General features: G+C 43.8%; 1 protein-coding gene across 1 annotated transcript in view; it reads right to left on the bottom strand.

Annotated features, from left to right (window-relative positions):
* The window catches only part of LOC126159795 (zinc finger protein 729-like), a 400,570-nt gene extending 381,881 nt beyond the window's left edge, over positions 1-18,689 (bottom strand). Inside the window, exon 1 of the mRNA XM_049916576.1 lies at positions 18,683-18,689. The gene's annotated coding sequence lies outside the window, so the exon portion shown is untranslated. The remainder of the gene's footprint in view (positions 1-18,682) is intronic.
* Positions 18,690-27,349: the final 8,660 nt, after the last annotated feature.

Consider the following 27,349-nt stretch of genomic DNA (forward strand, 5'->3'; position numbering starts at 1 on the left):
ATTTTGTCGTGATGATCATTTCTCCCTATTTAAGTGGGTGCCAACAGAATGTTTTCGCAATTGGAGAAGAAAACTGGTGATTGTAATTTCATGAGAAGATCCTATCGCAATGAAAAACGCCTTTTGTTTTAATGATTGCCACTCCAATTCATGTACCATGTCTGTGACACTATGTCCCCTATTTCACGATAATACAAAACGAGCTGCCCTTCTTTGTACTTTTTCAATCCGTCAGTCCCACCTGATGCAGGTCCCACACTGCATAGTAATACTCCAGAACAGGGTGGACAAGTGTGGTGTAAGCTGTCTCTTTAGTAGACCTGTTGCACCTTTAAGTGTTTTGCCAATGAATTGCAGTCTTTGGTTTGCTCTAACCACAATATTATCTGTGAGATCGTTCCAATTTAGGTTACTTGTAATCCCTAAGTATTTAGTTGAATTTAACGCCTTTAGATTAGTGTGACTTATCACATAATCGTAATGTAGCTCATCTCTTTTAGGACGCATGTGAATAACTTCAGACTTTTACTTATTCAGCGTCAATTGCCAGATTTTGCACTATACAGATATCTTATCCTAAATCATTTTGCAAGTCGTTTTGATCATCTGATAACTTTACAAGACGGTAAATGACAGCATCATCTGCAAACAATTTAAGACTGATACTCAAATTGTCTCCTATGTTGTTAATATAGATCAGGAACAATAGAGGGCCTATAACACTTCCTTGGTGAACGCCGGATATTACTTCTGTTTTACTCGATGACTTTCCGTTTATTACTACGAACTGTGACCTTTATGAAATGAAATCACGAATCCAGGCGCACAACTGAGGCGATATTCTGTAGGCACACAGTTTGGTTAGACGATGCCTCTGAGGAACAGTGTCGAAAGCCTTCTGGAAATCTAAATACATGGAATCAATTTGACATCCCTTGTCGATAACACTTATTACTTCATAAGTATAAAGAGCTAGTTGTGTTTCACAAGAACGATATTTTCTGAAACCGTGCTGACTGTTTGTCAATAAATCGTTTTTCTTCAAGGTACTTCATAATTTTTTAATACAATATATGTTCCAAAACCCTACTGCAAATCGACGTTAGTGATATAGGCCTGTAATTCAGCGGATTACTCCTGCTTCCCTTTTTGGGTATTGGTATGACTTGAGCAATTTTCCAGTATTTAGGTACATATCTTTCTGTGAGCTAGTGGTTGTATATAATTGCTAAATATGGAGCTATTTTATCAGCTTACCCTGAGAGGAACCTGACTGACATACAATATGAACCGGAGGCCTTGCCTTTATTAAGTGATTAAAGCTGCTTCGTTACTCCGAGGATATCTACTTCTATGTTTCTCACCTTGGCAGTTGTTCTTGATTGGAATTCAGGAACATTTACTTCGTCTTCTTTGGTGAAGGAGTTTCGGGAAACCGTGTTTAATAACTCTGCTTTAGTGGCACTGTCATCAATGACTTCACCGTTCTTATCGTGCAGTGAAGGTATTGCGTCTTGCCACTGGTGTGCTTTATGTATGACCAGAATCTCTTTGGGTTTTCTGTCAGATTTCGAGACAGAATTTCGTAGTGGAAATTATTGAAAGCATCTCGCATTGAAGTACGCGCCATATTTCGAACTTCTATAAAACTTTGCCAATCTTGAGGATTTTGCATTCTTTTAAATTTAGGATGCTGTTTTTGTTGCTTCTGCAACAACGATCTCACCCACATAGTGTACCATGGGTGGTCAGTACCATCACTTATTATTTTATGTGGTATATATATCTCTCAATTGCTGTTGATACTATCTCGTTGAAAACATTCCACAACTTTTCTAAACTTACATGATCAGATCAGGGTTGGAGACTGTCTTTTAAAAAGGCTTAGGAGCATTTTTATCAGCTTTTTTAAATAGATATACTTTGCATTTATTTTTGATGGTTGCAGTAATGATGGAAGTGAACATGTATTTTATCAACACACATACTACAGCCTGGACAGTAACACTGCTGATAGTTTACACCACATCTGTTAAAGATTTTGGCATGATAGCTATTACCTCTATTTTATTCCTTCCTTTGTTCTCTCAATTCTCCAACTAAAGAGCTGTCAGTATGAACAGAAACAGTCTCTTACATTCGATCTATCTACGCCGATAACCTTCTACCCAACAACTAGTTGGGTTGGGGGATCAATGAGACTTCGCAACCTTTACTCAGTCTTTTGGCCGAGGCTGGTTGCGAAGTGCCATTACACGTACAGGGTAGTATTACGATGGGGTCGCCACTCCCAAAGACTAGCCCTCCCCACCTCCAAGACATAATTAGTGTACCCAAACTGTTTGCACCCAGTGTAATCCATTGTAAAATGCATATGTTTGGAAGCTGTGTAACTGAGGCAGAATGTGGGGACCAGCCTGGTATTCACCTAGCAGGATGTAGAAAACCACCTAAAAATCACATCCAGGCTGGCCGCCACACTGGCCCTTCATTGTTAATCTGCCAGGTGGATTTGATCCAAGGTCGGCACGCCTACCGGAATCCAGGAAGTAGTGCGTTAGTGCTCTCCGCTACCCTTGAAAATACTACATCTGGTTCCATCTACTAAGGAAAGATTGTCAATGCACTTGATGCCAGGGTTGGAGACTGTTGTGAATACAAGCAAGCCTATTAAAGCTTTTTCTCAGAAACATCAATATCATGCAAAGAAGGTACATTCTTTTGAACATTTTTATATTCTCAAGATTTTGTTTCATCACTGTTGAATCTCATCTAAAATACCTTCAGGGAAAGTACACCTGATTTCTAGTTCAATGTCTATTCCTGCCCAATGCATTACCACTAGATCACAGGGCAGGAATCTGCAAAGCAATGTTATATTGTCTAGCATTAACATTGCTTGGATTGTGCATTTATCCATTTGAGTTTCCCCTACCATAAAAGCAGGAATCATGCTGATATGACTATGTCCTCTGTTATCATTATCATTTCCACGACGACCACTACTACCACCACCAAGCCATTTTCTGAATTTGTATCACCAATTTCCATCATGTAATCTTGATGAATATTACTGTCATCCACAACTTCACAATTCATTTATCCAAATTTACGTTGAAGTACAGTTCTCTTACTCTCGGAATTCATGTATGATGCTGATGCTGATGATGATGATGATGATGGGTTTGTCGGGCACTCAACTGCACGGTCATTAAGTCCCCTTTCCTACACAGTCCTTTCCTACACAGTCCAATGTAGCCACTGTCACGAATGATGATGATCAAATGATGAAGACAATGCAAACACCCAGTCATTAGGTAGAGAAAGTCCCCAACCCAGCCAAGAATCGAACCCAGGATCCCATGATCCAGAAGCAGCAATGCTAGCTACTAGACCATGAGCTGCGGACAGAACTCATGGAGAATTATAAGTCCGATCAGGCTGGTTTGAATGGTTACAGAGACATGGGGCACACTGCACATTGTAAAAGACGCTGACAGAGGTCACCATAATTATTATACCATAGTAACAATAAACAAAAGCTGTTGATAAAAACCCCTGCTGAGTGGCAATCATAGAACGAGTGTGGTATCTGCAAGATGTCATAGCAACTTTATTATGGATTTACTGAGGGTAAAATTGTTTGAAAAGCACCCTGTTTTCATAACAAGAAGTCGATCCAAGGTATTTTAAGTGATTATAATGAAACTGACAGTGTTCCAGGTGCTGTAGTGTGCACTCTATACATTGCAGGATGCTGTAACATTGTAGGATGTATATTAAATGGTGTCCTCACCGAGCATGCTGAATAATAATTTTTCACTTTTCGCCACCAGGTGAAAATATGGCGCTAAAAGGAAAGAGAATGAGGTATTAGATAGGAAAAGAGAAGAACCATAGTGCAGGTAAAATAACTGAGGTTTAGCCTGAAAGACTAAACAATCTACTTCTAGAATATATAAATTATGGTAACTAAATGGAAACATAGATCGATTACGACTGTTTACAGCTTAAGCTGGTGAAGAGAATGCAGATCACATGAACAAAACATTATCGATCTTACCTACGCTTCAAAAATTATGCATTGTTGAGTAAGTGTGGAGACAGTTGTTCATGAGCTTTACAGACCTGCATGCAGAATATATCTGATAATACGAGGAATGGATTATGCACGGCAGGCTGATCACTTGGATATGCAAAACTACTTACTATCACATGATGGCTGCAAGTATGTTCTCACAGTCACACACACACACACACACACACACACACACACACACACACACACACACACACACACACACACACACATTCCAATTTCACTTGGGCCTTACCTTTGAATGTAAAGACAGGGAAGGAGGTTTGAGAGGTTTCTGAAGAATTGTTGCAGACAGGACTAAATCGACTGTCCATCAACCTTGAAGGCATATGATGGAAGTGAATTTTACGATAGGCATTTCTAAGCAGAATTCGAATGATGTGGGATAAATCACTAAGCAGAATTCGAATGATGTGGGATAAATCACTAAGCAGAATTCGAATGATGTGGGATAAATCACTATTCAACATTCTCATATTTGGAAACTAGTATTGCCATATGGTTGAACTGGACCATCAAAAATGGAATGTGGAAGCAATTTAATCTTCAATGTATGTGCAAATGGTTGAACATACAGCCACAAATCATTGATGAGAATAATCCCATTATTCACCATAGAATTAAGAGCAAACCTATTGAAGTCACAAACGAATTACAGGAAAAATTTGAACCCATTATGTTCCTCATAGAGTGGGTCACAAGATGTCAAAGGAACTGGGCACTGATGAAATGGCTTAGTTTCTCATCAAAGCTCAACAGCTGTGTAAACACCCAGAAATTGCTATGTAATTCGAAAAGCAAAGCTCAAACCGTGCAGTAGTGTGAGATGAGTGCTAGGAAACGTATCAAAAAAGTTGGAGGTGGTATTCTCGAGAATCTGCCATCAGAAGTTTGTATCTCTAGATACAATTTCTGTGGAGCTGGAACAAAATTGAAATAGCACCTAGCTTGTGGTGACAAGGGTTTTAATGCTTCTGACAATGTATACAAAGTGCACATCATCGCCTACACTACAGACAAATATCACCGTATTGCAGGTATTTCAAGGACCAGATATTCATGTAGCACAACCTATTTCTGAATATGTGGTTGATAAGGCAATGTTTGCTAGAACTTAAATTGGATACTGGACTAACCTTCAACCAATACTGAATGCAGTTCACTGTATTCTAAAGAAGAAGAAAAACCTATGGGATGTTTAAAAAATTGGTGACAGCTGTAAAAGGTGCCTTGAGGAAGAAAGAAAGAATGATGTGTTAAAAAGCCCAGGTTCCTACAAATACCAAAGACATCTGGTGGAATAATTCTGTTTCAGATACCTCCATTTGCTGGGCTGTCAGCTACTGGTTTCATTAACAAAGAGAGCTGATATATTTCAAGCAGTACAGAATGCCCGAAAATGCGAAAATTAATTACAAGCAGCTAAAAGTCATATGACCATGGAGGCCATCGCTGTAGGTGAAGGCCTATATTTACAATACAGGAAATGGCTTTGGTTGTACATAAAAAAGCCCCACAGCAATGTTACTGCAAAAAAGGATTAAAAACACAGATCTGGCAAAACTCGTCAGCAAACTTAAAATCATGAGATTTTACAGCGTCTTTATGAAAGATATGCTGCCTGAGACAATGTGGAAATTCAAGAAACATGGAACTGTCAATTTAGATGTTGTTCGGGGTATGGAGCTCTTGGTGATTTAAAGCCACCTGAAGAACTGTGTTGTCACTTCACCAATAGGAACCAGCTGCTTTTTTTTGTGGTTTTAGGGCGCACAACTTCAATGGTCATTAGCGCCCTGACTACTCTAAGAATGCAACGCGAGGCACAAGTTGACAAAAACAACTAAAAGGGAAAACACGCTAAAAGAGACTGACAGGCATAGGATTAAAAAACAACATCATCAAATGTCCTTAGCGAGGTTTGTCAAATTGATAAAACAAAGAACACGAGCAGCTGCTCGTGGGTCATCCGCTAAAATGGCATCGAAAGTATTAGGCATGTTAAGATCGAGGCGCAGTGTGTTAAGATCGGGACAGGACATTAAAATGTGTCTAACCGTCAGCAAGTGCCCACATGGGCAGAACGGCGCCGGCGCAGCCGTCAGCAGATGGCGATGGCTGAACCGGCAGTGTCCAATTCTTAACCGGGCTAAAACGACCTCCTCCCGCCGAGAAGGGCGTGAGGAGGACGTCCAAGCCATGGGAAGAGGTTTTAAGGCCCGAAGCTTGTTGTCGGTAACTGCAGCCCAATCGGCATGCCACAGCGACACAACGTGCCGACAAATGACCCTGCTAAAAGCGGACGAAGGGACACAACGAAAAGCTGTCCGAGGCTGGAGGACCGCAGCCTTGGCCGCGGCATCTGCAGCTTCGTTCCCAGGGATACCGACATGGCCAGGAACCCACATAAAGCTAACCGGAGAACCGACGTCCACCAGCCGCTGAAGAGAGCATTGGATCCGGTGTACGAAAGGATGAACCGGGTACGGATCACTGAGGCTCTGGATGGCGCTCAGGGAATCTGAGCAGATGACATAAGCAGAATGTCGGTGACGGCAGATGTAATGAACAGCCTGGTAGAGGGCAAAGAGCTCAGCTGTGAAGACCGAACAATAGCCATGGAGCCGGTATTTGAAACTTTGTGCCCCGACAATAAAGGAACACCCGACCCCGTCATTGGTCTTAGAGCCATCTGTATAAATGAAAGTCATGTTGATGAACTTCGAACGAAGTTCCAAAAAACGGGAGTGGTAGACCGAACCGGGGGTGACCTCTTTTGGGAGCGAGCTGAGGTCAAGGTGAACGCGGACCTGAGCCTGGAGCCAAGGTGGCGTGCGGCTCTCGCCCACTCGAAAGGCTGCAGGGAGTGAAAAATTAAGGTGTTGAAGGAGGCGACGAAAGCGAACTCCAGGGGGTAGCAGGGCAGAGACATACAACCCGTATTGACGGTCAAGAGAGTCGTCAAAAAAGGAACGATAAGACGGATGGTCGGGCATTGACAGTAGCCGACAGGCATACCGACAAAGCAGTATATCGCGCCGGTAGGTGAGTGGCAATTCGCCAGCGTCAGCATGAAGACTCTCTACGGGACTGGTATAAAATGCTCCGATCGCAAGTCGTAAACCCCGATGTTGTATGGAGTTGAGGCGGCGTAAGATGGATGGCCGTGCAGAGGAGTATACGAAGCTCCCATAATCCAGCTTGGAGCGGACGATCGACCGATATAGACGAAGTAGGACGGTTCGATCCGCTCCCCACGACATACCACTGAGAACACGGAGGACATTTAAAGAACGGGTACAACGGGCGGCCAAATATGACACATGTGGAGACCAGCTAAGTTTCCTGTCAAAGGTAAGGCCTAAAAATTTGGTTGTCTCCACGATTGGGAGAGCAACGGGACCGAGTCGTAAGGACGGTGGGAGAAACTCTTTGTAGCGCCAGAAGTTAATACAGACCGTCTTCTCGGCAGAAAAACGGAAGCCATTGGCGACACTCCAGGAGTAAAGACGGTCAAGAGAACGCTGAAGACAGCGCTCCAGGACACGTGTACACTGCGCGCTGCAATAGATGGTAAAATCATCCACAAAAAGTGAGCCTGATACATCAGCTGGGAGGCAATCCATTATTGGATTGATCGCGATGGCGAAGAGAGCGACTCTCAAAACTGAGCCCTGTGGCACCCCATTCTCCTGGCGAAAGGTGTCGGACAGGACAGAACCCACACATACCCTGAACTGTCGATCCATTAAAAAGGAACGAATAAAAAGAGGGAGGCGACCGCGAAGGCCCCATATATGCATGCTGCGGAGAATGCCCGCCCTCCACCAGGTGTCGTAAGCCTTCTCCAAATCAAAGAACACAGCCGCGGTCGGGCGCTTCCGCAAGAAGTTATTCATAATGAAGGTCGACAAGGTAACCAGATGGTCAACAGCAGAGCGGCGCCTACGAAATCCACATTGTACATTGGTAAGTAGACGTCGAGACTAGAGCAGCCAAACCAATCTAGAGTTAACCATTCGCTCCATCACTTTACAGACACAGCTGGTAGGCGAGATAGGTCGATAACTGGAAGGCAAGTGCTTGTCCTTCCCAGGAACCAGCTGTTGTACAATGTTCGACGCTCCCATGACTTCAGTTCATACCTCTGAGGATATTTCTGCCTGATATTTTTCCTCAAAATTGCATAAAAACAAGCAGTATGCAAGTCTCCACATCATTTGAAGCTGCGATGTAATTATGTTCACTCTAATTCTAATTGGTTTAAATTGAAAGCAACCTACTTTCCTCCAATATATGAGCAGGGGGTAGTGATGTACAGCATTGACTGGCTGGAAACACACGAAAGCATAGCTAACTTCACTGATTTAATAATAAATTGCATCTAGGGAATTGGGAAGTTGTGTCAATACCTCTTGGCACTTGCAACATTGACAATTCATATGTATACTTGAAACGTTTTTGTTAAGGGATTTGAAGTATGGGGTCCACGCAAATGTTCATATGTTTAAATCAGAGATAGAAACAAAATACATTGAGGACTTCAGTCACAAATATTTAATAGGATGGCTACTAAGTTTCTCAGAGGGACAAGTGATGGTGCATAATACTGAAAATTTATCAACTGGTGAACCAACTGCCAGTCACTATAATTCGTGTAGAGTGTAATATTGCAATGAATTTTGTACCTTGACGACAGATTGGTCCATACTATTTATGTATTTTTTTCCTACAGTGGGTCCTGCATATAAAAGTTAAGAAAATGAAGTCCACAATGAACATGGGTTGCTACACAAAGCCAAGGTGGCGAAGGGTTCACAACCATAAGGAATGTGGCAGGTACTGTGAAGTTAAGCTGCAAAGAAGAAGCCAAAAGCAAACTCCAAGAGGTAACTGAGATGAATTGCATTACCTGTACTAGCAGGCAGGGGAGTAATCGAATAAGAGGGAATAGGATGAGTGGTGAAAGCGAAATGGCATGCCTATCCACTGAGGAAGACATCATCATGCCAATATGACTAGTTGTGCAGCATCTTCTGCATAGACTCTAAACCCGGCTTGGGTAAAACCCACCAGTGGTGAAACATACTCCATGATGGTGGAGTGTGTTAAGACAGCAAATGATGGACAGAGGTGCAGAGGAATGAACTGAACACCCACAGTCTAGTTATGAATGGACATGGGATTTAAAAAAAAAAAAAAAAAAAAAAAAAAATGGAGAAGGGTGGTCTGAACCACTTCCCTGGAAGTACCACTTAGGAGATGTAGGACACTGAGGAACTGGGTACCATGTACAGACAGGTAAGAATACGTGGGAGGACCAAGGAAGTTTCCTATCAAACATGAGCCCCAGGAATTTTCTAGTTTCAATGAATGAAAGAACAAAAGGTGCAAGATGTAAAGATGGTGTAAGAAACTCATTACGCCGTCAAATATTCATAGAAAAGGTTTTGGCAGTGGAAAAGTGAAAACCACTGCCCATGCTTCATGAGAAAAGACGATAGGAACGACGCTGAAGACACCACACAAGGAGACAGGTTGGTGTGGAACTGTAACAGACAACACAATCCTTGGTGAAAAGGGAGATGCCTGTTGGGTAATTCCATAATATGGGTAATAGGGATAGCAAAGACAATGATACCCAGAACGAGCATTCAGGCACCCTGTTTTCCTGGATAAATGTGTCTGACAAAGTCAAACCATATAAACCTTGAGAAAACTTTGTGTTTTCAAAACTTCCTCTAGTAAATGGGGCAGATGGCATCTAAAGCCCCACATGTACAGACTACAGAGGATAACAGCCCTCCAGCAGATGTATCAGGATGTGGAGAGCACATCTCTGCAAGTGAATCACATCGCTGCACGCCTCAGTCCACCAGGGACCAGGACACGCTACAGGAAACTTGAAGTGCACGGTATGGAACATTCTTTGGCGGTAAGGATAACATTTGGAAGATACTTTACGTGGTCATCACAGCTGTGTAAAGGTCTTGAAGGAGGGGTAAGGCCCCCAGTCGGCCTTAGAAAGCTGCCAATTGAATTTCCACTCAGAGGAAGTGATCACTTGCGTATGTTAGAGGGAATGGGTCATTCCAGGTTGATATGGCGTGCATTATTGTGCTCTGATCTTTTTTAGAGTGCATGCTATAATCGATTATAGTTCGCTGTTTTGGTGCTGGTGACACTCCGGTGGTGATTTGCTATTACGTCGCTGGTGTGTGTTCTTGGTGGCTGGCGGAAAGCGAGATGGTAGTCTGTTTCCGGGTATTGCACGGAACGTGAAGTTTGCTCTGCTGACCTGCTGGTGAATAGCGCTAAGGTGGTTGTGCCTCGCAACATGAGCAAAGTGGTCTGGGGCGGAGGTGCCTTGCCACTGTGCTGGCCATGCGGTGGTGATTAATTGGAGTCTGTGTACTTGTTCTGCCTGCCTGTCTGATGTGGAGGTCCGGTGGGGTCCTGTGATAATCTGGCCGAGAGACAACTAGTTGCTAAATTTTGGAGTCGTCTGCCAGGTTAGGGTATGGGCATGGTTGGCTCTTCATATTTTCTGCTGGAAGCTCCAGCATCGGTTTCTCAACTTCATTCTGATGTGGGACGGCGTTGTTGGAAGTTTTTGCTGTGTGTGTGTGTGTGTGTGTGTGTGTGTGTGTCACGTTACGATATTTGTTGGTACTAATTTACTTGCTCAATTGGAGTATCTTATGGTTATCCTGCTGAGTGGGTCGTTACTCACCCGGTCTGCTCAGTGTAATCTTTGGTGCGGCCTGTATGTTTTTTTTTTTTTTTTTTTTTTTTTTTTTTTTTTTTTTTTTTTTTTTTTGAAGGAATTCACGTAGGTGGTTCCTGTTACCTGCCTGGGGTTGCGTTCATGTATGGTATATTTGGCATTTGATGTGTTGGGTAAAGTCTGCGTAAGAAAAGCAGTTTTTTATCTTGTGTTGATATTATCTGTCGTGTGTTACAGAACATAACCAAGGTGCATAAGTGATGGGCAGATGTGGGAGGCATGTCAGGGAGCTCTCAGCATTTATTTCAGGGACCGTTTCTAGTGGGAAACCTGTGAAGTGATGAGAGCTCACTCATCTGTGATTGCGTTGGGAGTTGCCCTTGTCTTTTGTTTGTATCAAATTATTAATTTCTTCGGAATTCACATGAAAGATCAAGCGACAGATATTTGGAGCGGCGTTGTTTTAGTTGCAGCTCGCGCAATCATCTTATTCGGGCCTGTCCGGTGCCGCGGACACCCCGTGATGCTAAATGACGCCAGGGGAAGAGGAGAAGGATTTGGAGATGCAGGAAGATAAATTGGCCGGTTAATTGCCGGGCCATTCGTGTTGTCTCTCGCCCCTCCTCTCCTTACATTTGCATGAAGATTGGGGATGAACAGATTTATGCCCTATTGGATACTGGTAGTGCCCATTCTATAATAGATAAGAACTGGTATTTTGAATTTAATACACTGGCCCGTAGTTCAAATTTGCTTCTTATTGAGGTAAAACGTCGTGCGGCCAATCGGCAGTTGTTGCCTATCCTCGGGGAACGTAAGGTTAGCTTATCTGTCGAAAAATTTTCTTGGCCAGTGAAGTTGTCGGTCGCCGAGCGGTTAAATATCCCATTGATCTTGGGATGTGATTTCATATACAAAGCGGGTCTTATTATAGATTGTTCTAGAGGCACATTTCATTTTCGGTTCCAACCTGGAACGAAAATTGCCTTCTGTGATTGTAGACAGGGAGGAGGTTGCCAGGTGGTCTCTGTACAGGAACGGCTCCCTGTTACGGCCCATTTAAACCATAGCCAGACTGACGCATTACAAGCGTTGTTGATGAATTACCCTGAGGTGATGACTGATAAGCTCAGGGTAACTAGCTTGATTCAGTACAAGATCCAACTTATTGACAACACTCCTGTGTAAGACACCGTATAGACTGTTCCCTCTGAAGATGTGCATTTTGAAAGACAAAATTAATCAAATGTTAGAAATGGGGGTCATTCATTATTCCACATCTCCGTACGCTTCACCTGTGTTCTTGCTCCCTAAGCCAGGTAAAAACAATCACCGTGTCGTGGTGGATTATCGTCTTCTTAATCAGAAGGTTATATTAGAGTTGGTACCCTTGCCTGATCTCCATAATTGTTTCACCTGGTTTTGCGGCGAGAAAGTATTTACTGCATTAGATCTAAACCAAGCGTATTTTCAAATTCCCCTTAGTGAATCTTCTAAACCCGGCATGGAATTTACCACCGATTGGAACTTATTTGAGCAACAGAGTTCCATTCAGTTTGGCTACGGGTGCCACTGTTCTTTCAAGACTTCTGGACAGAGCCTTGGGTGATCTGAAGTTTCAGTGCGTCTAATTATTTAGACGATTTGGTAATTTACAGTGCGTCGTTTGAGGAACACCTTACACATGTGAAGTTGGTATTTGAAAGATTACATAATGCAGGTCTGACGGTTAAGCCTTCCAAAATAAGTTTGTGTAATACTAGTATTGTCTTCTTGGGGCATGTTGTCTCTGAAAGAGGTGTGGAGGTAGATCAGGAATGCACATGAGCTATTAAAGAGTTTCAGCCTCCCTGCGATAAACAATGTATTGCCCGTTTCATAGGTATGTGTAATTTTTTTCGTAAGTTCGTCCCTGATTTTGCATTGTTAGCGGATCCCATCAATCAGTTACGAAAGAAAAATGCTACGTTCCATTGGGGCTCGAAGCAACAAACTGCTTTTCTCACTTTGAAACAGGCCATCGCTAATCCTCCAGTCCTTGCAGTACCTGATTTCAATTCGTAATTTACTGTGCAGACTGATGCCTCCCGGGGAGGAATTACCACCGTATTACTACAAGGCCAAGAAGGTAGTCGATGGCCGATTGCTTATGCATCGCGTCGTTTATCCGATCCAGAACGAAAGTACTCTGTTTATGAGTGCGAGACTTGGGGTGGTGGTGTTTGCCCTCGAAAAATTTTCATTTTACCTGGAACATCGCCCGTTTGTACTGGAGACTGACAATCAGGCTCTCAGTACGGTGGGCAGTTCGCATATCTGCCTTTTGATTCGAGGTTAGACACATTTGTGGTGCGGATAATACAGTCGCGGATGCTCTCAGTAGGATGTTCATGGATGGGGAAACGGAGGAAGGAACTGAGATAGGAGTGGGGGCCTTACTGACGGATGTTCTGGGGTTATTTTGCGACGCACCCCAGAAACAAATTGATGATCTATATTGGGGACCATTATATCAGCGTCTTAAAGAAGGTGAAGAGGTACCGGGCCTTCAATTTCACAATGCCATTTCATGTAAACAGCAAAAGGGTTCTGGGGAGTACAAATTGTGTATCCCTAAGGAGCTAGTAACTATGGTTATTAAATTTTTCCACGACACTGCGTCAGGAGGGCATATGGGATTTAGTAAAACCTTAAACCACGTGTGAGAGCATTTGTACTGGGTGGGTTTGTATACGAACGGTAGGAGTTTTGTTGCGAAATGCAATGAATGCAAGTGAGGCAAACCTGATGTAGGCCCCCGTACTGGATTTCTTCAGTCAGAAAGGGAGTCCAGTCCCATGGAGCATCTCTATTGATTACATCGCCCCCCCTACCTCGAACTAGGAAATGTAATAAGTACATGTTGGTGGTAGATGACATATTTTCGCATTATTCCTGGTTGTTGCCAACCAAGAGAGTCATGGCAGATATTACTGTTCAGCAACTTGTTCGTGTTTTTTCTTGGTTTGGCCCTCCGAGGATCTTGGTTAGTGATAACGCCCCGACTTTCTTGTCAGGGTGATTTAAATATTTTTGTTTCTCTCAAGGGGTAAAACATATAACCACAACACCGTATTATCCCAAGGCCTCCTTTGCTGAATGAGTCAATCTTAACTTGAAAGCCACCTTGTGCATTTTTCATACTTGTTCCCCTACAAGCTGGGACACGTCATTGCCATAGCTCAATCAGGCATTTCACTCAGCGCGTCACGAGTCAACCGGCAGTATGCCTAATGTGTTGATGTTTGGCATTCGATAAATTCCCGTGTCTAACTTGACAAATATTAATGATTTACTGCCCAGGGAAATTACTCCAGCACACCTTCGTGAGAATTGGAACACAGCGAGGCGTAACATTCTGCGTGCGCACAATAGACAAGCCAAACATATAATCGTGGTAGATGCCCCTTTAGAGGGAAGGTGGAGGGGCTTAGTTTTTGTCCGTAACACATCCTCTTTGGGACATAATTAGATAAAAGGTAAGCAGCAGCCTCCTTTCTGTGGACCCTATTGAATAGAAAGGATTTTAGGGCCAGTTAATCTTTTGGTTAGGCAGTTGAGTTCTCGGAAGTTCTACTGCATCCATATAAGCCAAGTTAAGCTGGCTAGGGAACACGTGTAGGCTTGACACAGGCGTTGTGTCAGAGGGAGCTCCATTCTGGGCATTTTTGCTCCCCCCAACCCCCACCCGTGGGTTTTGGGGGGAGGAGATTGATATGGTGTGTGATACTATCCTGTGATCTTGTTTAGAGCGCATACTATAATCGATTACAGTTTGCTGTTCTGGCGTGGGTGGCACTCCGGTACTGATTTGCTATTATGTCACTGGCATGTGTTTGTGGTGGCCGGTGGAAAGTGAGAGGGTAGTCAGTTTCCGGGTATTGCACAGAATGTGAAGTTCGCTGTGCTTGACCTGCTGGTGACTAGCGCTAAGGTGGTTGTGCCTCGCAATATGAGCAGAGTGGTCTGGGGCGGAGGCGACTCGCCGCTGTGCTGGCCATGCAGTGGTGATTAATTGGAGTTGGCGTACTTGTTCTGTCTGCCTGTCTGATGTGGAGGTCCATTGGGGTCGTATGATACTCTGGCCCGGAGACAACAAGTTGCTAAATTTTGGAGTCGTCTGCCAGGTTAGGGTATGGGCATGGTTGGCTCTTCATATTTTCTGGTGGAAGCTCCAGCAGCGGTTTTGAACTTCATTCTGATGTGGGACAGCGTTGTTGGAAGTTTTTGCTGTGTGTGTGTGTGTGTGTGTGTGTGTGTGTGTGTGTGTGTGTGTGTGTGTGTGTGTGTGTGTCACGTTACGATATTTGTTGGTGCTAATTTACTTGCTCAACTGGAGTATCTTTTGGTTATCCCACCGAGTGGGTCATTGCCCACCCGGTCTGCTCAGCATTACCTTTGGTGGTGCCTGTTCATTTCTTTTTGAAGGAGTTCATGTAGGTGGTTCCTGTTACCTGCCCGGAGCTGCGTTCACCTATGGTATATTTGGCATTTGATGTGTTAGGTAAAGTCCGCCTAAGAAATGCGCATTTAGACAGTATATGAATAGTGAATTACTTCTGCTTGGTATATGTGGTCTTCTGGGACCTGAACAACACCATCGCATCAATTTGGTTTGTGTCACAGCATTAAGTGGTATGTTCTGTATTTTTATCTCACTGTGTTATTATTAACTTGGTGGAATAGTCGCGTTTGTTGTCGTTAAGGCACTTCTAAGACTGTGGTTGGACTATTCATGTGCGCTTGGCTTTTATTGTTTTGTTTTACGAAGTGAGAATTGCTTATTTAGATTTGTGTGTGTTGGCTTCTGGCACCTGTTAAGTGCACCTCAGATAATGGCACCATGGCTATGTTCTGTCAGGATGTTATATTGTTATTTGATTTTTTAATTTTATCTTGTGATGATATTATCTGTCGTGTGTTACAGAACATAACCAAGGTGCGTAAGTGATAGGCAGTTGTGGCAGGCATGTCAGGGAGCTCTCAGCATTTATTTTGAGGACCATTTCTAGTGGGAAGGCTTCAAAGTGTTGAGAGCTTGGTCGTCTGTGATTGTGTTGGGAGTTGCCCTTGCCCTTTGGTTGTATCAAATTATTATTTTGTTATTATGTTTATTGGTTGTGTGTTGTGCTTCTTTTATTTTATGGTGCCAAGTCCCATTATCGTTTATATAAATGATTTTAAATTGTATTGCCAAGTTAACTTATTATTGGATTTTGTCTCTTGGGTAAACTCTAAAAGCTGTTTGGATATTATTGGGTGGAAATCCTTGGATAGTTGTCCTATAAGAACACACATTCCAAAGATGACAGGCGAGCTGGACAGTGCAGAACGAGAGGTCCAAATGGTAGTAAATGTGCATGGAATCTGAAAGGAACGTGGGTGCTCCAGTGGTAAGAGATGATTCAGAAGGTCAGCTGAGAGGGAACCTCTTGGACATGCTCTCTAAGAGCCCCAAAGCAGATGGTGTGCAGTAAAGTTGCCAAGCAGCAAAAAGGAGTGAGAGAGCTGACCAATGAGCTAGAGTAAGTCCGACTTGGTAACAGCAAATGATGGAGAGGTGTAGATCTTGCAAAGAGAAAAGGTGAAATGAGGAAGGGCAATGCTGACTGCAACAGCTAGCAGTCGCATGTTAAATGAGATGGATGGCCAGCATGGCTCCCACATGAGGTGGAATGCTGTCCTTGGAGGTAAAGGTCACAGAGGACCAGAAGGAAACATGAAAGGTCAAATGGGTTGTGAGGACAATTTTTTTTCTTGGAAGCAGAAAACAAGCGGACACTACAATTCCAAGAGCAGCTGTAATTCCTCCTTGAATCTAATGCCATTAATGTTCCATTGGAGAAGAGTCATCATGGGAATTGGGGAGGAGGGAACAAATTAAGATTAGTCACCTTGGTGGCTACTGAGTGACACCCCTCAAAAATTCACTGCTACAGGGGGGAAGAGGCAGCAGAATCCTGTTCCATGAGATCTACAAGCATATAGGCACTCTCCCTGGGTCAGTCTGAATTCCATGGCAGAAAATTTGTAGGCAGTGGGCAACAACAAAATGGAGGCCAGCCAGGTAAAGGTACATGTGCCAACACCACTGACAAGGATCTCCAAGTCAGGGAATAAGAAAACCATTTGTTTTTGTTTCAGTTCTTAGAACTTTCTAGTTGACAGATGAAGACTTGTTTTTGGCTGTAGAAAGTCTTTGCAGGAGTACTGCTTTTGTCCCTTTCAGACTGACAATTGTGTAGCAGGTTATTTCGCCACCAAAGGTAAAGATCTGATGGCTTGTTGCGTAGCTGTAGGAGGGGACAGGGATGCTATTGTGACCTGTGTGATTTCACTACTGCAACACTGAATTTTAGATCAGGAGTCTGGGTGGGCATATCCTCCATTATGCATGGCATTGCAAAAGCGATACTGTAAATGCCAGCTGGTAAAACGCACGCATTTTGACTAGATAAGAACTGCAAGTGACAGGGTGGGGTTTGGTGTCCTTCACTCAGATCTGCTGGATGGCGTGCTCATTAAGACAGCAGAGAGGAGGCAAACAGCTGCCCTCATGAGCATCTCTGCCAAAAGTAACACACTTTGCCATGTTTTGACAGGACACCCATTTTATTATAATGTTGACACTTGTAGGAACTCAACTGGTTTGGAATGTATGGTTGGACTGTGTTTACTTTATAGCTTGCCTTAATCTTTGAGGCAAAAACTACTCGAGCAAATGGTAGAAAATGAGTGCATGTGGGCATTAACTTTGCATCATTCTTTTCATAAATGAGAAAAAAATTTCACAGAGCCTCCAACTGCAACACCTTCCAGAATAAGGCACACATGAACCATAGTAAAGAACTGACCCTCTCCTGTACGTGATACCATGAGGAACCAACGTGCGTTTGGGAGGGCCTTCAAATTTATAGCCTCATTCTGTTTATGTTTAGTAGACACACACTAAGATGGTGATTGATACATTGCAAAAAAAATCACCCATGATTGCCAACATCTCCAATGGCATGCTCTTTCCAACTGGGAACCCCCTCAGAGGGGGATTCACCTACCGTAAATTATTGTTCACACGTCAGGTCACACCTCCCGAACTCCTGACAGAGGGACCAATTGGCATGTGGGAAGGTAACAGCTCAGGCACTCACCCTTCTGGGCCTGACCTGTATCAGAGGATACGTGAGAACCCTACCCGTTGACCTGGAGCTGCCAATTATGCATTACCTTACACCTGTAATGTGTCTAACAAATGGGACAGCCTTCAGAAACACACCAGGACGAAGGAGAAATGGAGATAATGAGGATTCACCAGCTAAATCTTCACAACCTTACTGAAACTGGCACCATTTACTTACGTTTCTTCTTGATGGTGGCCTGTAATGTCACCACTACAAGCTTGTGTGTTACCTGAGCACCGCTGTGGCACCGCATTGAAACAGATGTTCAACACTATATTCATTAATCTGAAAGGCTGGGAATCAGCTCCAATTTTTGGATATATAGCCATTCACCCTTTCTTCTTACTTGTTCTACTGCAGTATATTAGCTTGTGCCCATCTAGAAGAATCTGTTCAATTTGCAGTGATTTTCATGTGACGTTCTGCATTGAACACAATACAGCTGCTGATATGCCACCTGAACTTTTATTTTCCTGTATGGATATCTATTTATCTAGGAATAGTCACATAATGGTTGTTGTGAGGAATAGTATTAATGAATAATTACAGTAGTGCATTTTATATCTGAAGTACTCTCACAGTTAATAAACAAAAACTTATATTTCTGGAAAAGTTCTGCAGTGAATTATGAAAACTTACCTTGCACTATCAGGTGCGTATCTTGTTGAGGTTCCCACCTGAAATATTTGAAGAAATGGTCAGTGATTTACAACTGATGAGACAGTAAATAAATAGAATTCTATTAACGCCCACCAACATGTGATTGGTCCACAATATGCTGTAAGTTAGGCTTGAAAATATCATTAAAGAGGACATGATAAACTGTTGCAGTTAATGAAACAGAATGTTAGTAAGAATTCATTCTCCATTTTCTCACTGTGTTCAGCACTGTAAATAACTACACAAGCCAGTAATTTGTTTGTAGCCATACTTCCTACTAGACACTTCACAAAGGAAAGGGACCAATAACATCTTTAACCTGTCATGCACTTACACCTTGTGTAAAATTTTCTTTCAGTTTCTTTCCATTATGAAAACTGCCATTCAATGACAGATGAATCCATCATCATAAGTGACTCATTTGGGCCTTTGTGCTCTGGGCAGCCCAGACAAACTTGCAGAGGTGAGCAATGACTTCTAAACCGAACCTTAAATTCACATCCGGAACTACATACAGGCTTGGACCATTAAATATACAAACATTAATAAATATTGGCAAACTCAAAATAGTTTCAAACATTGTGAACGCACAAGTTAAAATTGGCATTACAAAATAACACATTCACAGATGATGAAATATCACAATCAGAAAACTGTAGATTCTTAACGGAGAACACAGGGAAGAAATTCGCTTAACTACTCCAGAACTAGGATCTGCATTCATAAATGGCAATTATGATGCAAACGGTACCAAATTTTTCATTACCTCCAGAAAGTCTCTCTCCCTGCAATAATTCAATATTTAGGTGAGAGTTACACAATAATCAATGCACATGCACCAATAAATCAGGATAACAAGAACAATGCAGAAGGTAAAACAGTCCTCAGAACAATGTTGAGAAGCATCTGATGAAGTAAGGGAGGAAAACATACAAATTTTATTAAACTTCTATCCTCAGACTGGTACAGAATGGAGACGAGAGCATTTTCTGCCTAAACTGCTATTAAATGTATTTATTCACAACTGGAATTTTGACTGTTATGCCATTCTCAAGTGACAGCACACTATGAACTAAGTCAAAGTTATTAAATGTCATGCCTAGTGCTTGGGGAGTGGATATTAAGATGTACAGTATGATATGACTGTGACAGAAATTAGTACACGAAGTACTACCATTGTCTAGACATACAGATTACGAAGATCCTCATCTTGTAACGAATATGGAATTTGTAAACATTGTTAACACAAGGAAAGTATTACCTCAAAAGGAATTATAAAGAATTCAGACATCACACTCACCTACCACATGAGAATTGTACAGCTGCCAAATTAATTTTGAATAAGTACATTCCGTAACACTCCTGCTCCTGGTAGAAAATGTTTTCATTTACGAATGTCTGCCTGACTGGATGTAAGAAAAAAGGAAAATTGGCAAGAAAAAGACATTTAGCATACACCACTAAAAAGATATGAGGACAACAATAATATGATTTGAGAAAATCAGACAGCTTATGTGCCAGTAGCAAAGCACAATTCCAAAAAGATGAAGAATTCTAGAGTCAGAAATAGATATCTGTTGAAATTGACCATTACCACTGAATAATTAAAGTAAGATTCCTGGCCTAGAATAACTGATAACCATGTGCACGTAGGATTCAACGAAATTCCATGAAAAGTGCAAGGAGAAAACTACAGCAGTAATTCTGAAATACGAGGTATATCAGAGATGGCTTAGGGCAGGATGGACCTGTGGAGGCCAAATTGATAAAGGACCGAAGGAGCAAAATACTATTGGAATACATCCGTAAAATTTTAGAAGCAAGACTGCTTTTATTCAAAATTCTTAAAGAATCTGAAATACAGAAGACAACACGGGTCGTCTTAAAAGAACTACAGCCTCATTTGAGATAAGGACAGACTTTAGCCAAGGCAATGTACTAACTCCATTATTCTTTCAGACTATACTAGAAAAGTGAATATTGAACAGATGGAACAGTTGTCAGAATCTAATATCCAGAAGTTGACTACTACTTAGTTAGAAAATTGATAATGTCAAATTTGTTTGTTCAACTTTTGTAGATAATTTAGCAATGCTGATTGTGTAGAAAAACCACAGAAAAGAGAGAAAGAAATACAGTAGGAAAAGCATGACTACCCATCTCTTCTGATAAGAAGCAGTAAAGCAGAATTGGGTAACAACAGGACTGGGAGGGTCAGGGGAAGACAAACTTAAGGATCTATGAGAAGTCATGTAGCCAAATGGTGGGGAAAACGGAACCACAAGAGGAAGACTATGAAAGTCGGACTTTGCATTTCAGTTAACAGAAGACATTTATAGTAAAAATTCATTCTCCAAAATTGCAGAACCTACAACTTGCAAGGCAGTCATTTGGCCAGAATACACATCTGTACCACAAATACCTGCTTTAGAATCAACAAAAGATAATGAAAATTACGAAAAAGAAAAGATACTAGGAAACAGAACACCAGCACAAACATTTAAATTCAGAAACAATACAGAAATATACATGAAGATGCAGGAAAATAACTGGAGACTAAATTTGGCAAACAAGGCTAATGAGACTTAGCATACTGAAAAGAAATACTGTGCAGCAGTACTAAAACCATAAAAAAAGAACTTATTGGCTTACAGGAGTGCACAAAGACCTACAAGAAATTTGTATAAATTAGCAAGATATTTAAAACCAAACCAAATCCAGAAACAGGACTGAGCTGGTAAATTGTCCACAGCATAACAGTTCCAAAATGACAAGATAGAAACTGGACGTCAGGTGTGTGGAAAAAAAAATGTGTACAGATCAAGGAGTAGCATACATAAATGTAAAACCTTAGCTGGACTGTAACTGATCAGGAAAAAAAAAATTGTTGCACAGTTGTACCTTTTCAGTAAAGCATAGCAATTATGTATGTACTGCAAACAAGTTGCAGCAAGCAGGTCAGAGTGTCTCTGCAAATATGCAGATAACAGTATTAGGAGTGTTTTGTTAGGCTACAGGAGACCTCAGAAATATTTTGCAGTGGTGGTGGTATGCTGTCAGTACTGCCTGCATGCAGTCACAAAAGAGTAATGCATGTAAGTGTCACTCCATCAAGAGCTGCATGCTGCTGTGGTTACATATCTAGTCAACAAACAAGATCATACAATAACAATATAAGTATATATTCCTTTAGCTCTAAAGTATGTAACTTGCCTTGATGGTATGGTATCCATTAACAACTATGACTGAGGTATTTACTCAGTGACTGTTTACTTGTAGAGAACTAGAAGTATAGCAAAACAACACTTGCTTGATGTGAGACAAGCTGTCTTGCATGTCTTCAAGATTGGGAGGTAGCAGTGCAGTACTTCTAGGGACTATGGCATACCACGACCACAAACAAGTGTGCATAGTTAATGGCAAAAACAGGAAACAAAAGTAACCAATAAGCCAAGGTCAGGTCATCATTGAAGAGCGAGGAGGAAGGACAAAATGGTTCAAATGGCTCTGAGCACTATGGGACTAAACTGCTGAGGTCATCAGTCCCCTAGAACTTAGGACTACTTAAACCTAACTAACCTAAGGACATCACACACATCCATGCCTGAGGCAGGATTCGAACCTGCAACCGTTGCAGTCATGCGGCTCTAGACTGTAGCACCTAGAACCGCTCGGCCACTCAGGCCGGCAAGGATGGACAGTGTGTGTGTGTGTGTGTGTGTGTGTGTGTGTGTGTGTGTGTGTGTGTGTGTGTGTTGGGGCTTATGGGCACTCAACATCGAGGTCATCAGCGCCCTGACACACATTAAAAGGAATGAATGTGGACAGACCTAATAAAACTGAAGCACTCACTCAAAGAAACCAGGAAAATGCTGCACAAGAAAGTAAAACCTAAGGAAAGGGAAAACATAGCAACAAGAATGCCACAGGAAAATGTCATTGGCTGGCCACTTACATAAAATATGTGCGAGCTTGTCACACAGTGAACAAGTTAAAATCCTCTCCCTAAAATCTTTGTAAAAACATTTGACATGGCACAGAATTTTAAAACTTTAACCACACTGGGCCGAGTGTTGCCTAAGTGAGATGGCAGGTCCGCCGTCAAGTCAGCCATGGCCCGCTGGTCAGAAAATAAAACGCAATCCAATAAAACGTGGCGCACGGAGACCTGGACGCCGCAAGCACCACACATTGGAGGGTCCTCTTGCCGGAGCAGGAAGCCATGCGTCATAGGGCTGTGGCCTATTCGAAGCCGCGTGAGGAGAACCTCATCCCGTCGATGGGGCTGAAAGGAAGTACACCACACACGTTTTGTGGGCTTGACTATACGGAGCTTATTGCCAGTCACTTCCAGCCACTCATCCTCCCACCGACGCATGAGTGCGTGCAAGGGGATAGCACACAGATACGTGTGGATCGAGACACGCCTCCTTGGCTGCTAGATCTGCCCTTTCATTCCAGCAATGACGACATGCCCCAAAACCCAGCAGAAAGCTACAACCTTCCCCAGTCGCTGTAGTCGGAGGAGGGCAACCTGGATGGTCTGGACTATTTTGTTTGCCGGATACAAACGTTGCAATGAGTGAAGGGCTTTGAGTGAATCGGAACAGACAAGAAATTTAGGAGAGGAAGAAAGCCTCATCTGCTCCAGTACCCGCAAGATTGCAGACAATTCCGCATCAAAGACAGTAAAAGTCTGAGGCAATCGGACCTTGAGGACACAATCCGGAAAAACAACTGAGCAACCAACGGAATCCCCTTGTTTTGATCCATCCGTAAAAACAGCTACAGAGTCGTGGCACTCAGATAAAATGGCAGAAAATACTGCATTAAAAACTGTGGCAGGAGTGCAATCTCGCTTGTACTGCAATAAATCTAAAATCACTCCGGGCCTTTTCAGTAACCAGGGTGGCAGGCGGTTAAAACCCAGGATTTGGGGTTGTACAGACTCCACACCAAGGGATTCTAGCACACGTTGCACACGGAGACGGCGGGAAAAAAGGCGGTCCAGAGGTGGATGGGCAACAAGATGGTGAGCAGGCGAGCTGGGAGCTACAAGAAACTTACATGCCTGGCGCACCAGCAGGAGCTGCCGCCGGATGGTAAGTGGCGGTTCGCCAGCCTCAGCACAGAGGCTGGGTGCGGGACTGGTCCGATAAGCAGCCGTGGCCAGTCGAATCCCAGCATGGTGAACTGCGTCAAGGATCTGCAAATAAGACGGCCTTGCTGACCCATATACTGTGCACCCATAGTCCAGCCGTGAACGCATAAAAGCGCGATAAAACTGAAGGAGACACGCCCTGTCCGCTCCCCAAGACCTGTGGCTGAGGCACTTGAGGATGTTCAGTGCCTTCAGAGTTCTGGCTTTCAAGTCACGTAGGTGTGACAGCCATGACAACCTGGAGTAAAAAATTGGGCCCAGAAAACGCACTGTGTCTCTAAAATGTAGGACAGTATCCCCCATATGCAAGTCAGGCAAAGTAAAAAGACGACGAGAACGATTAAAATGAACACAAACACACTTATCGGCAGAAAACCGAAAACCCGTCTTTGCAGCCCACTCCTCTAACCGCCGCACTGTTAGCTGCAACTGACGGCTCACGGTTGCAACACTGGAGGAGGAACAGAAAAAAGTAAAGTCGGCCACAAACAAGGAGCACTGTACTGGACTCCTCACTGTAGACGTTATACTGTTGATGGCTATGGCAAAGAGGGTAACGCTTAAAACACTGCCCTGGGGGACACTATTCTCTTGCTCAAAGCGATCAGACAGTGTGTTACCAACGTGGGTCCGGAAAAACTGCTGAGACAGGAAAGACCGAATGAAAATGGGGAGGCGGCCACGAAAGCCCCATTGATGCAGTTGTGCAAGAATACAGTGTCTCCAAGTAGTATCATATGCCTTACTGATATCAAAGAAGATACCGATACAGTGATGCTGACAGAGAAAAATCCTGCTGAATAGCCACCTTCAGGAGAGTCAGGTTGTCGACCGTGGACCGAAATTTTCGGAATCCACACTGAAAGTGGCTAAGGAGCTGTCTGGTCTCTAACAGCCAGACCAGACGACGGTTAACCATCCGTTCCAGGGTCTTTCCGACACAGCTTGTCAAGGCGATACTACGATAACTACTGGGACATGTGCAGTCCTTTCCCGGTTTGAGGAGAGGTATGAGGATTGCCTCCCTCTACGAGGTAGGGAACACTCCTGTCTGCCATATGAGATTAAAACATACAAGGAGGATTTCCTTTGACGCCGCTGGCAGATATCGCAGCATGGAGTACCGGATGCAGTCGTAACCTGGTGCAGTGTCAGAAGTCTCATTAAGTGCCGATTCAAGTTCCCACATGGAGAAAGGGAAGTTGTAGGCCTCAGAACTGTTCGACCGAAAGTCCAAGTTCACTCTTTCGACAGTCGCACGATAGCGACGAAATGCTGGATCCTGGGTTGCAGTGGCAGTACTTTGTGCAAAATGCTCTGCCAGCGTCTGAGCAATGGCTCTGGGTGTCGTTTGGAAGTATCCCTGGTTCAGGACTGCAGCTATTGGTAAACGGCTGCGTTTACCGGAAATCCTCTGGATGGCTTCCCATACTTTTGTGGAACAAGTGGAATGGTTGATGGAGTCCAGGAACTCCTGCCATGACCTTTTCTTGCCCTCTTTAATGACACGGCGTGCCCTGGCTCTTGCGATTCGAAAGGCGGTAATATTGGCCGCTGTTGGGCGGCATTTAAATCGTCGAAGAGCCGCACGCCTGTCCTGGATGGCTGAATGGCACTCTTCTGTCCACCAAGGTACAAGGCGCCGCTTAAGAGGGCCAGAAGACCGTGGTATGGACAGGTCAGCAGCATGATGGATCACTAGTGTGATGTGATCCACCCATTCCTGTACGCTGTTGTGGCGTTCAAAGACAGCCAACCGAGTGAACAGTGGCCAGTTTGCTCTGCCAATCATCCATGACGGCGGCCTCTGCTCCAGCAATACACCATCCAGGAGATGAATGCGGATGGGGAAGTGATCGCTGGAATGAAGGTCGTCAATGACCTCCCAGTGAACAGAGTCAGTGAGGATTGGAGAGCAGAAAGATAGGTCAATGGCTGAGAATGACCCAGTAGCAGTAGAGAAATGAGTCGGAGTACCTGTGTTGAGGATGCACAACACTTGGGATGTTAGGAGGCTCTCAAAAATTCGACCTCGAGCACAAAGAGAAGTGGAGCCCCACAGGACATGATGGGCATTGAAGTCTCCCAGGAGGAGAAATGGGCGGGGGAGTTGGTCGATAAGATCTGTGAGAGCCTCTAAGTTCACTGCATCCAGAGGGGGTAAATAAAGGGAGCAAACGGTAAGCCTCCGACGTGAATGAATTTCAACTGCAACTGCTTGCAGGTCAGTATCCAGGGGAAGAGCAGAGGAGTGGTGGTCATTATTGACAAACACGGCGACTCCACCTTTGGCACTTTCTCCAGTCAGGTCATCTTTGCGATATAACGTATAGCCGCTTAGTACAGGAGCATCAGAAAGTTTGAAATGCATTTCCTGTAAACACAAGCACAGGGGACGTTGCCGTGCTAGGAGGTTAAGTTCCTCCACATGTGCCCGGAATCCATTCACGTTCCACTGTATAATGGGAGCCATCTATCAGGGTGGGAGTACCTTCATTCTCACTTTCTGTCGGGGAGGAGAGCCCACAACAGGTGGAGGCTCAGTTTTGGGGCGAGATGATTGCCCCAATCTGACATCAACCTCCATCGCCTCTGAAGAGGAGTCGAGAGAGACGTCAGAGAGAATGACATCAACATCAGCAGATTGATTAACTTCAGCCTCCTTCAGTGGCGAGTCTTCACCTTTGGCTTTGGTTTAGATTTTATGGCCTGAGGTGGCATTGGAGCCAAAACCTCAGAAGCAGTAGGGGGTGTAGCAGTGCTGGGCAGTGCACAAGACTGGACCCGGGAAGGGGCAGGAAGTTCCATAATGTCAGCCACCACAGCTTGGTCAGAAGGCCGGGGGGGGGGGGGAGCAGCAGGATTCACAGGAATGGCAGCAGCACATATACATTGACAAACGCAGGTGCTAGTGCTGACAGTAGCAACCTCCGTTTGTGTAGCGGCATCGGTTTTCAAGACTGGCTGTTTCAGAACAGAAGAAAAGGAGGCAGCGAACGTGGGCGGCTGCATGGAGTTTTAGATTCTCTTTGCCTCACTATACGGGATGCGTTTAGTGGTTTTAAGTTCCTGGATCTTCCGTTCCTCAAGGAAAACTCTGCATTCCCTACTCCACACAGGGTGACCCCCAGAGCAATTGACACACTTGGGAGGAGAGGAGCAACCAACTCCCTCATGGACGGCTTTACCACATTTCCCACAAGTGGCTTCCCCTTTACAGCCGAGAGTAGTGTGACCAAAGTGTTGGCATTTAAAACACCACATGGGGTTGGGGTAATAAGGCCATACACTGAGGCGTAGGAAACCTGCCTTCACATGCTCTGGCAATTTGGTGCTGTTAAACGTAAGGATAAATGAGTCAGATTTCACGAGAGCACCATCCACCCGTTTCATAACGTGTTCCACGTTGACAATTCCTTCCCGGGACCATTCAGACTTCAGTTCGTCCTGGGGAATGTCAACGAGATCTCTGCAAGTCACAACAC

This window comes from Schistocerca cancellata, unplaced genomic scaffold (assembly GCF_023864275.1).
Source record: "Schistocerca cancellata isolate TAMUIC-IGC-003103 unplaced genomic scaffold, iqSchCanc2.1 HiC_scaffold_1147, whole genome shotgun sequence".
Classification (NCBI taxonomy): domain Eukaryota; kingdom Metazoa; phylum Arthropoda; class Insecta; order Orthoptera; family Acrididae; genus Schistocerca; species Schistocerca cancellata.